This window comes from Oncorhynchus clarkii, chromosome 16 (assembly GCF_045791955.1).
Source record: "Oncorhynchus clarkii lewisi isolate Uvic-CL-2024 chromosome 16, UVic_Ocla_1.0, whole genome shotgun sequence".
Lineage (NCBI taxonomy): Eukaryota > Metazoa > Chordata > Actinopteri > Salmoniformes > Salmonidae > Oncorhynchus > Oncorhynchus clarkii.
Genome location: NC_092162.1, coordinates 3,462,035 through 3,473,598, shown reverse-complemented (window position 1 = coordinate 3,473,598; position 11,564 = coordinate 3,462,035).

Here is an 11,564-nt window from a genome sequence, read left to right as displayed (position 1 = left end):
TCCCGAGCCCAGGTCTCGTCCATAAAACAGCCCTCCGCCCCAGAGTCTATTAAGGCACTGCAGGAAGCTGACGAACCGGTCCAGCGTAGATGGACCGACAAGGTAGTGCAGGATCTTGAAGGAGAGACAGGAGTAGTAGCGCTCACCAGTAGCCCTCCGCTTACTGACGAGCTCTGGCCTTTTACTGGACATGAAGTGACAAAATGACCAGCGGAACCGCAATAGAGACAGAGGCGGTTGGTGATTCTCCGTTCCCTCTCCTCAGTCGAGATGCGGATACCTCCCAGCTGCATGGGCTCAGCACCCGAGCCGGCAGAGGAAGATGGTAGTGATGCGGAGAGGGAGGCGACGGAGAGCGCGAGCTCCTTTCCACGAGCTCGGTGACGAAGATCAACCCGTCGCTCAATGCGAATAGCGAGTTCAATCAAGGAATCCACGCTGGAAGGAACCTCCCGGGAGAGAATCTCATCCTTTACCTCTGCGCGGAAACCCTCCAGAAGACGAGCGAGCAAGGCCGGCTCGTTCCAGCCACTGGAGACAGCAAGAGTGCGAAACTCAATAGAGTAGTCTGTTATGGATCGATTGCCTTGACATAGGGAAGACAGGGCCCTGGAAGCCTCCTCCCCAAAAACAGATCGATCAAAAACCCGTATCATCTCCTCCTTAAAGTCTTGATACTGGTTAGTACACTCAGCCCTTGCCTCCCAGATTGCCGTGCCCCACTCACGAGCCCGTCCAATAAGGAGAGATATGACGTAGGCGACACGAGCAGTGCTCCTGGAGTAAGTGTTGGGCTGGAGAGAAAACACAATATCACACTGGGTGAGGAACGAGCGGCATTCAGTGGGCTCCCCAGAGTAACACGGCGGGTTATTGATTCTGGGCTCCGGAGATTCGAAAGCCCTGGAAGTGGCCGGTGGATCGAGGCGGAGATGGTGAACCTGTTCTGTGAGGTTGGAGACTTGGGTGGCCAGGGTCTCAACGGCATGTCGAGCAGCAGACAATTCCTGCTTGTGTCTGCCTAGCATCGCTCCCTGGATCTCGACGGCTGAGTGGAGAGGATCCGAAGTCGCTGGGTCCATTCTTGGTCGGATTCTTCTGTTACGGTGCGTGAATGAGGACCCAAAAGCGAATCAACTTAAACAGAGCTTCTTTAATTACCAAACATAGGTAGGCTCAGATGGACCGGCAGATTCCGACAGGACAGGACAAGGTTACAGCAAACATGACGACAGTCTGGTTCAGGCATGAATGACACAAACAAACAAGAATCCGACAAGGACAGGAGCAGAAACAGAGAGAGATATTGGGACCTAATCAGAGGGAAAAAAGGGAACAGGTGGGGAACGGGGTGAATGGGTAGTTAGAGGAGACAAGGGACAGCTGGGGGAAAGCGGGGGAGAAAAGGTAACCTAACACGACCAGCAGAGGGAGACAGGGTGAAGGGAAAGGACAGAGACAAGACAACATGACAGTACATGACACCGTAACCCAGATGTCCCCGGCTGGGCACCGGGGATCGATGGACTACCAGTGGAGTTTTATAAAACATTATGGGGAATAACTGGACAGAACGTATTTTGCGTGTTGCGTCTGTGCGTCGGGGTAGGAGGTTCTGACTCTCCTGCCCAAGAAAGGGGACTTGTGAGAATTTAGGAACTGGAGGCCTGTGGCATTGCTCTGTGCGGACTACAAGATGCTTGCCAAGGTCCTCTCTAACAGACTGAAGTCCCATCTGGACTCTATATTACACAAGGACCAAACATATTGTGTACCGGGACGGTCAATCACGGACAACTTGTTCTTAATCAGGGACATGTTGAACTTGTCAAGAGGTTCTAATGTGAACTTTGGAATTTAGATCAAGAGAAGGCTTTTGATAGAGTGGACCATGAGTATCTGTTTAATGTGATGTTTGGGTTTGGGGAAAGGTTTTCGACCTGTGTGAAGCTGTTGTATGCTGGGGCGTCATGTATGGTCAAGGTGGGAGGGGAGCTCAGTAGGCCAGTCTGGGTGAGACGGGGCATTAGACAAGGATGCCCTCTATCCGGGCAGTCGAATACACTAGCCATTGCATAGAGACTAGTCTGAAGGTGTATGAGGGAGCTTCATCAGCTAAGGTAAACTGGGGCAAGAGCAAAGCTCTTAAGTGAGGCATGGAGGGATAGGGCCACTCCTCTGCTTCCAGGGAGTTTGCAGTGGGGTTGTGAAGGGCTTAAAATGTTGGCGTTGTACCTGGGCTCGGAGAGGTGGGTCAGGAAGAACTGGGAGGGGCTTTCACAGACAGTGGTGTCAAGACTGGAGGGAGCCAGCATGCGCGCTGCTGAGGAGAGTTGGTGGATTAGGGTTGGACCGGCAGCTGTTCATCATGAGGCTGGAGAGGCTGAGTACAGCAGGTCTCTCTGATTTTTACTCTGCAGTGCTGAGGGCCTGGCAGCTGCTAAGGCCCACACGAGAAGGGGGTGGAGCCTGGGCTGTGGGAGGAGCCTATCTTCCACAACCCAGCCATCCCTTTGAGATCAGTTCAGTCGGCCACCCTGCAGAGGCAACTGATGGCAGCGGGTTTACTAAGGCTGGGTGACCTGAGACTGCTGGGAGAGGAGGGGTGGAAAGCCCCGGAAGTCCTGGTATAACAAACAGGAATAACGTCTCTTAGGCTGCTGGAGGGATTCCTGGAGGAGGTCCAGGAGGCACTGTCTGAGCCGGTAAGGGGGGGTGTTTGAGCGGCCAAAGGGGGAGGGGCCACCATTGTGTCTGCCACTGCAGGTGAGGGCAGAGACTGGAGACTGGCAAGGGGGTCCGGAGGACTTGTTAAATTTTAACACTCCGGGCCTGGGGGAGTTTGAAGGGGTGGGAGGTAAAGCCCTCTACAACCTCTGCATTAAGGTAAGGAACATTAGGAGCCAAACAGTAGTGAAGGTACATCAGTGGCAGGGGGTACGTGGGGCGGAGAGTATGGTGGTTTTAGATGGACGGGGCTCTACAAACTCCCAGTACCAAAGAGGTCAGGGGACCTCCAGTGGAGGGTTCTACATGGAGCCCTGGCCACTAACAGCTGGTTGGTACGGGTTGAACCGGGAGTCGGACAGGGGTGTCTTTTCTGTGTTATGAGAGAAACTGTGATTCATGTGTTTTCTGTGTGCACCAGGTTAATGCCATTAATGTCGCTGTTGGAATGTCTGTGTGAGAAGTTGGGGGTGGTTTTTACTGTTGGGATGTTTATAATGGGGTACAGATATTCAAATAAGGAGAAGGCCAAATGTGTTTTGTTGAATATTCTCAGGTAAAGTTGGCTATTTGGCTAACAAAGAGGAACAGGGTCAAAGGTGGGGGGATAACAGACCCTTAACTATTATTTAATGGGATGGTCTCTGCGTGCCTTAGGGTAGAATCTGAGTTCTATAAAATTATAAAAAGGGTGGAGATGTTTCAGGAGATACGGTGTGTTGGGGGGTTGTCTGTATAGCTGGAGAAGATGCATGGATATAAGGTTGTAGAGGTGGCGAGGTTTTTGGTTATTGTGATGTGTTGCTTTATATTGTGGGGTAGAGGGCAAGGTGAGTATGGTACACGTATGCAGGACAGGATATATGTTGGTGTTTTATTGTTAGGGGGGGGAGGTTGATGAAATGAGAAGAAAAAGACAAAAGTCTCTCTCTCATTTCAATTTAAGGGGCTTTATTAGCATGGGGAAACATGTGTTAACATTGCCAAAGCAAGTGAACTAGATAACAAACAAAAGTGAAATAAACAATAAAAAATTAACATTATACATTAAACTCACGGAAGTTCCAAAAGAATAAGGACATTTCAAATGTCATATTATGTCAATATGCAGTGTTGTAAGGATGTGTAAATAGTTAAATTACAAAAGGGAAAATAAATAAACATAAATATAGATTTGTGTTTTTTCTTCACTGGTTGTTATGTTGTCATGGCAACAGGTCACACATCTTGCTGCTGTGATATTGGCACACTGTGGTATTTCAACCAGTAGATATGGGAGTTCACCAAAATTGCATTTGTTTTTTAATTCTTTGTGGATCTGTGTAATCTGAGGGAAATATGTGTCTCTAATATGGTCATACAATGGGCAGGAGGTTAGGAAGTGAAGCTCAGTTTCCACCTCATTTTGTGGGCAGTGAGCACATAGCCTGTCTTCTCTTGAGAGCCAGGTCTGCCTTCATTAGCCTTTCTCTATAGCAAGGCTATGCTCACCGAGTCTGCAGATAGTCAAAGATTTCCTTATTTTTAGGTCAGTCACAGCGGTCAGGTATTCTGCCACTGTGTACTCTCTGTTGAAGGGATACAAAAACTGGCCTTTTGAGGCCTCCACCTCAAACTAAACGGTTCCTGAAGTGAGCATCAATCAATAAAGTTATATTCAAATGCCAGGGTTTTACAGCGTTAATGTACACCACCTATGTTACTAAACAATGGTCAGAAAATCCCACACTTGATTTACAGACCTGAGGTTTTATTGTTTTGAGCATCCATCTATCTAACCTGGCCAAAGAGATGGTGTTCTCTCTGACATGGGTCCATGTGTACTTTCTCGTGCCTCCTTGTTGGCTCCGTCAAATATCACACAGTTCATGTGTTACAACAAGGCATTTAAAAACAGTCCATGAGGTTCTTTGTGGTTTATATCTAAATCACTTTACTGTGCAGTTAAAATCCCTAGTAAGAAATAAATAATCCTCAGTGTTACATTTCTCGATGGTATATGATCATGTCTCTGAAAAAAACACACTCTCTGCCACTACTGGGGCATATACATTTATTAAACACATAGTGATGTTTTCACATCTCGCTCTAAATTTGAATAACCTCCCCTGCTTCAACCTCCTACAAAGGTAACAACCCTCATGACAACAGCCACAAGCCCACTTTTTGAGTTTTTATGACAACACACCAGTGCCCCCCCCCCCCATACACACACTCCTGTTGCCGCATAATTTCATTTTCTGTATTTCTTGTAGAGAATTTATGTCCCTTCTCTTTCCCTTTATTAACTCAAACACTACGGCTCTTTTTTAAACATCTCACGCCCTATTTGGGGTGGCAGGTAGCCTAGTGGTTAGAGTGTTGGGCCAGTAACCAGCAGGTAGCCTAGTGGTTAGAGTGTTGGGCCAGTAACCAGCAGGTAGCCTAGTGGTTAGAGTGTTGGGCCAGTAACCAGCAGGTAGCCTAGTGGTCAGAGTGTTGGGCCAGTAACCAGCAGGTAGCCTAGTGGTCAGAGTGTTGGGCCAGTAACCAGCAGGTAGCCTAGTGGTTAGAGTGTTGGGCCAGTAACCAGCAGGTAGCCTAGTGGTTAGAGTGTTGGGCCAGTAACCAGCAGGTAGCCTAGTGGTTAGAGTGTTGGGCCAGTAACCAGCAGGTAGCCTAGTGGTTAGAGTGTTGGGCCAGTAACCAGCAGGTAGCCTAGTGGTTAGAGTGTTGGGCCAGTAACCAGCAGGTAGCCTAGTGGTTAGAGTGTTGGGCCAGTAACCAGCAGGTAGCCTAGTGGTTAGTGTTGGGCCAGTAACCAGCAGGTAGCCTAGTGGTTAGAGTGTTGGGCCAGTAACCAGCAGGTAGCCTAGTGGTTAGAGTGTTGGGCCAGTAACCAGCAGGTAGCCTAGTGGTTAGAGTGTTGGGCCAGTAACCAGCAGGTAGCCTAGTGGTTAGAGTGTTGGGCCAGTAACCAGCGGGTAGCCTAGTGGTTAGTGTTGGCTGAGTAACCAGCAGGTAGCCTAGTGGTTAGAGTGTTGGGCCAGTAACCAGCAGGTAGCCTAGTGGTCAGAGTGTTGGGCCAGTAACCAGCAGGTAGCCTAGTGGTTAGAGTGTTGGACTAGTAACCAGCAGGTAGCCTAGTGGTTAGAGTGTTGGGCCAGTAACCAGCGGGTAGCCTAGTGGTTAGTGTTGGCTGAGTAACCAGCAGGTAGCCTAGTGGTTAGAGTGTTGGGCCAGTAACCAGCAGGTAGCCTAGTGGTCAGAGTGTTGGGCCAGTAACCAGCAGGTAGCCTAGTGGTTAGAGTGTTGGGCCAGTAACCAGCAGGTAGCCTAGTGGTCAGAGTGTTGGGCCAGTAACCAGCAGGTAGCCTAGTGGTCAGAGTGTTGGGCCAGTAACCAGCAGGTAGCCTAGTGGTTAGAGTATTGGGCCAGTAACCAGCAGGTAGCCTAGTGGTTAGAGTGTTGGGCCAGTAACCAGCAGGTAGCCTAGTGGTCAGAGTGTTGGGCCAGTAACCAGCAGGTAGCCTAGTGGTTAGAGTGTTGGGCCAGTAACCAGCAGGTAGCCTAGTGGTCAGAGTGTTGGGCCAGTAACCAGCAGGTAGCCTAGTGGTTAGTGTTGGCTGAGTAACCAGCAGGTAGCCTAGTGGTTAGAGTGTTGGGCCAGTAACCAGCAGGTAGCCTAGTGGTCAGAGTGTTGGGACGAAGAACCTAAAGGTTGTTAGTTCAAAACCCCAAGCTGACATGGTAAAAACAAGGTAAAAAATCTGTTATTTCTGCCCCTGAAACAAGGCAGTGTCAATTTAAATAAGAATTTGTTCTTAATTGACTTTTAGATTTTTTAAAATAATTTAATTTAAAAAAAATCTATAATAATAGGTTTAAAGAGAATGGCTGAAAAAACAGGAAGAGACAGAAAACACATTTCCGTACGGGGTTGTGACTGAACTCTTGGATTTCCTTTAGAATTGAAATCACTTCTCTCTTCTCACTTTATTGAGTCTAGCGATTTCAGGGCTTGTCAATCCTCTCAAAACCTTTGCTGATTCAATAAACAATTCACTTTCAGGAAAAAAATCTGTTACATTGTAATCATGCATACATTTCTTCCCTTTTGTCAAATTCAGAAATTGACGTACCTTCTCAATCCCATAGCTCCCTTCCATCTCATTTCTCCCGCTATTTTGTTGTGATGTGTCAGATGACTCACTCCCGCTATCCTCCCCCTGAGGAAATCAACACCATCTCTACAACCTGTTTATCCTCAACTGACTTATCAATCTCTACCTTCCTCATAGAGTTAGAACCATCACACCTTAAATTCCTCCTCTTACTCCTCGGTACTTTGAAAACAGCTGCTTCATTTTCCATTGTTTCAATCTCCTCTTGAACTTCAATTGCATTCTCCAGCACCCCCTCAGCGACCTCAATCACAGTCTCACTGACTGTTTCCCTCCCCCGTTCCTCTTTTCCCTGCTCTACTACAACTGCCCCCGTAGCCACAATGCCTTCCTTTCCTATTTTTCCAACCACATCTGTCCACCTTCTCCCTTCTCCTGAACCCTTGTTCATCCCTTCTCAGTGGTGCTTTAGCTGCACCAGCACTAGAGTTGCATCCTTCTTTAAAACCTCTTGAAGCTAGGAGGCACTATTTTTATGTTTGGAAAAATAACGTTCCCAAAATAAACGGCCTATTTCTCAGGACCAGATGCTAGAATATGCATATAATTGACAGATTAGGACAGAAAACACTCTAAAGTTTCCAAAAACTGTCAAAATATTGTCTGTGAGTATAACATAACTGATATTGCAGGCGAAATCCTGAGAAAAATCAAACCAGGAAGTGGCTTCTATTTTGAAAACTCCATGTTCCATAGCCTCCCATTGCTCCATTTAATGGGATATCAACCAGATTCATTTTCCTATCGCTTCCTCAAGGTGTCAACAGTCTTCAGACATAGTTTCAGGCTTTTATTTTGAAAAATGAGCCAGAACGATAACATTGCGTCAAGTGGTCACATGAGTTTTGCTCGCGCAACAGAAATTGGACAGCTATTGTTTTTCCCTCTCCTACTGTGAAAGATATTTGCAGTTGATATATTATCGATTATATATTTTAAAAACAACCTGAGGTTTGACATGTTTCTGTTGCCATTATGGATATTATTTGTAATTTTCGTCTGCGTTGTCGTGACCTCTCTTTCCTGTGGATTTCTGAACATAACGCGACAAACAAACGGATGTATTTGGATATAAAAATAATCTTTATGGAACAAAAGGAACATTTGTTGTGTAACTGGGAGCCTCGTGAGTGAAAACATCTGAAGATCATCAAAGGTAAACGATTAATTTGATTGCTTTTCTGATTTTCGTGACCTAGCTACTTAATGCTTAGTGTACATAATGTTTTGTTATGCTATCGATAAACTTACACAAACGTTTGGATTGCTTTCGCTGTAAAGCATAATTTCTAAATCTGAGACGACAGGTGGATTAATAAAAGGCTAAGCTGTGTTTTGCAATATTGCACTTGTGATTTCATGAATATGAATATTTTTTTGTAAAATTATTTGACTGTGACACTATGCTATTCAGCGGTTGTTGATGACAATTATCCCTCTTAAGGGATGGGTAGCGTCAAGAAGTAAAAATCATGTTTACTTTTCTCCGATGAGACACGATATGTTTCAGGAGATTTGCATCCGAAAAATAACCCTTTTTTTATTGTAAATACAAGTTGACTGTGACGAGAGAGAACTCTCCCTGCAACACTTCATCTCTAACACATGGGGGCACGTTAGAAAGTACAACTTTCTATGCCGGATTCTTAAGAGCACATACCGACCTCTGCATATTCCGCAACACCATTCTATTGTATTCGTTGTATTCACTATTGTATTCATTGTATTCACTATTGTATTCATTGTATTCACTATTGTATTTGTTGTATTCACTATTGTATTCATTGTATTCACTATTGTATTCTTTGTATTCACTATTGTATTCGTTGTATTCACTATTGTATTCGTTGTATTCACTATTGTATTCTTTGTATTCACTATTGTATTCATTGTATTCACTATTGTATTCTTTGTATTCACTATTGTATTCTTTGTATTCACTATTGTATTCATTGTATTCATTGTATTCACTATTGTATTCATTGTATTCACCTTTTCAATAGAATCTAAGAATATCCCTCTATTTATTCTTGAGGCTGGTTTTATCCTATCATACCCAATGAGAGCGCCAACTGCTAAGCTACATTCATCCACTGAACACCCTGCCGCTGCCAGAATCTTTACTCCATGCCGCCAACTAAGTTTTTCAAACCTCAAACCTCCACGAGTGGCCAATGCAACCAAACAACCTCTAACGATCACACCCCCCCTCTAAGTGCTCAGTGACAGTGAGAAAAGAAAACAACTAATCTATATATATATATATATATATATATATATATATATATATATATATATATATATATATATATATATATATATATATATATATATATATATATATATACACACACATTGAAAACACCAAAACCCAACAGGTTGAAAAAAACTAAGTCGCTCTCACAATGACTCCCGCTTCCCGACTCACTCCCAGCATGCACTTCGATGAGAGAGAGAGAGAGAGACCTGTCCAACCAAAAACATAGAGACCCAGGAAAACTGAGTCTACGCCTTCACTATGGTGAATAACTAAAACTAAAAAAATAACATACAGCAAGTCAGAAATCAGCTCAATGTAATTGAAGAATCAATAGACTCTAACCACTTCTGGGAAAATTGGAAAACACTAAACAAACAACTGCATGAAGAATTATTATCTATCGAAAATGGGTAAACCACTTCTCCAATATTTTTGGCTCTATAACAAAGAACAAACAGCAAAAACATACGTGATCAAATACAAATATTGGAATCAACTATTAGAGACTACCAGAACCCATTTGATGATTAAATTACCTTGAATGAACTACAGGACAAAATACAAACCCTCCAACCCAGAAAGGCCTGTGGTGTTGATGGTATCCTCAATGAAATGATAAAATATACAGACAACAAAATTCCAATTGGCTATACTAAAACTCTTTCACATCATCCTTAGCTCTGGCATCTTCCCCAATATTTGGAACCAACGACTGATCACCCAAAATCCACAAAAGTGGAGACAAATTTGACCCCAATAACTGCCGTGGGATATGCGTCAACAGCAACCTTGGGGAAATCCTCTGCATTATCATTAACAGCAGACTAGTACATTTCCTCAGTGAAAACAATGTAATGAGAAAATGTCAAAATTGGCTTTTTACCAAATTATCGTACGACAGACCACGTATTCACCCTGCACACCCCAATTGACAAACAAACAAAATTAAACAAAGGCAAAGTCTTCAAAATAGCCTTTGACTCAATTTGGCATGACAATCTGCTATACAATTGATGGAAAGTGGTGTTGGGGGAAAAACATGACGTTATAAAATCCATGTAGACAAACAAGGGTACGGTTAAAAAAACACACACATTTCTTCCCACATGGCCGTGGGGTGAGACAGGAACGCAGCTTAAACCTCACCCTTTTCAACATAGATAGATAGAGTTAATATCAGTAAGAAATAAATAATGGTGTTCCAAAAAAGGTCCTGTTGCCAGGACCACAAATACAAATTCCGTCTAGACACTGTTGCCCTAGAGCACACAAAATAACTATACATACCTTGGCCTAAACATCAGTGCCAGAGGTAACTTCCATAAAGCTGTGAACGATCTGAGAAACAAGGCAAGAAGGACATTCTATGCCATCAAAAGGAACATAAAATTCAACATACCAATTAGGATCTGGCTAAAAATACTTGAATCAGTTATATGACCCATTGCCCTTCATGGTTGTGAGGTCTGGGGTCTACTCACCAACCAAGAATTCACTAAATGGGACAAACACCAAATTGAGACTCTGTATGCAGAATTCTGCGAAAAAATATCCTCAGTGTACAACGCACCAAATATCATCAGCGTACAACGCACCAAATATCATCAGTGTACAACGCACCAAATATCATCAGTGTACAACGCACCAAATATCATCAGTGTACAACGCACCAAATATCATCAGTGTACAACGCACCAAATATCATCAGTGTACAACGCACCAAATAATGCACGCAGAGCAGAATTAGGCCGATACCTGCTAATTATCAAAATCCAGAAATTCTACAACCACCTAAAAGGAAGCAATTCCCAAACCTTCCATAACAAAGCCATCACCTACAGAGAGATGAACCTGGAGAAGAGTTCCCTAACCAAGCTGGTCCTGGGGCTCTGTTCACAAACACAAACACACCCTACAGAGCCCCAGGACAGCAGCACAATTAGACCCAATCAAATCATGAGAAAACAAAAAGAGAATTACTTGACACATTGGAAAGAATTAACAAAAAAACAGAACAAACTAGAATGCTATTTGGCCCTAAACAGAGAGTACACAGCGTCACACTGATCCAAACTTAAGGAAAGCTTTGACTATGTACAGACTCAGTGACCATAGCCTTGCTATTGAGAAAGGCCGCCGTAGGCAGACCTGGCTCTCAAGAGAAGACAGGCTATGTGCCCACTGCCCACAAAATGAGGTGGAAACTGAGCTGCACTTCCTAACCTCCTGCCAAATGTATGAACATATTAGAGACACATATTTCCCTCAGATTACATAGATCCAAAAATTAAAAAACAAACCTGGTTTTGGTAAACTTAAATATCGACTGGGTGAAATTCCATAGTGTGCATCACAGCAGCAATAATTTGTGACCTATTGCCACAAGAAAAGGGCAACCAGTGAAGAACAAACAC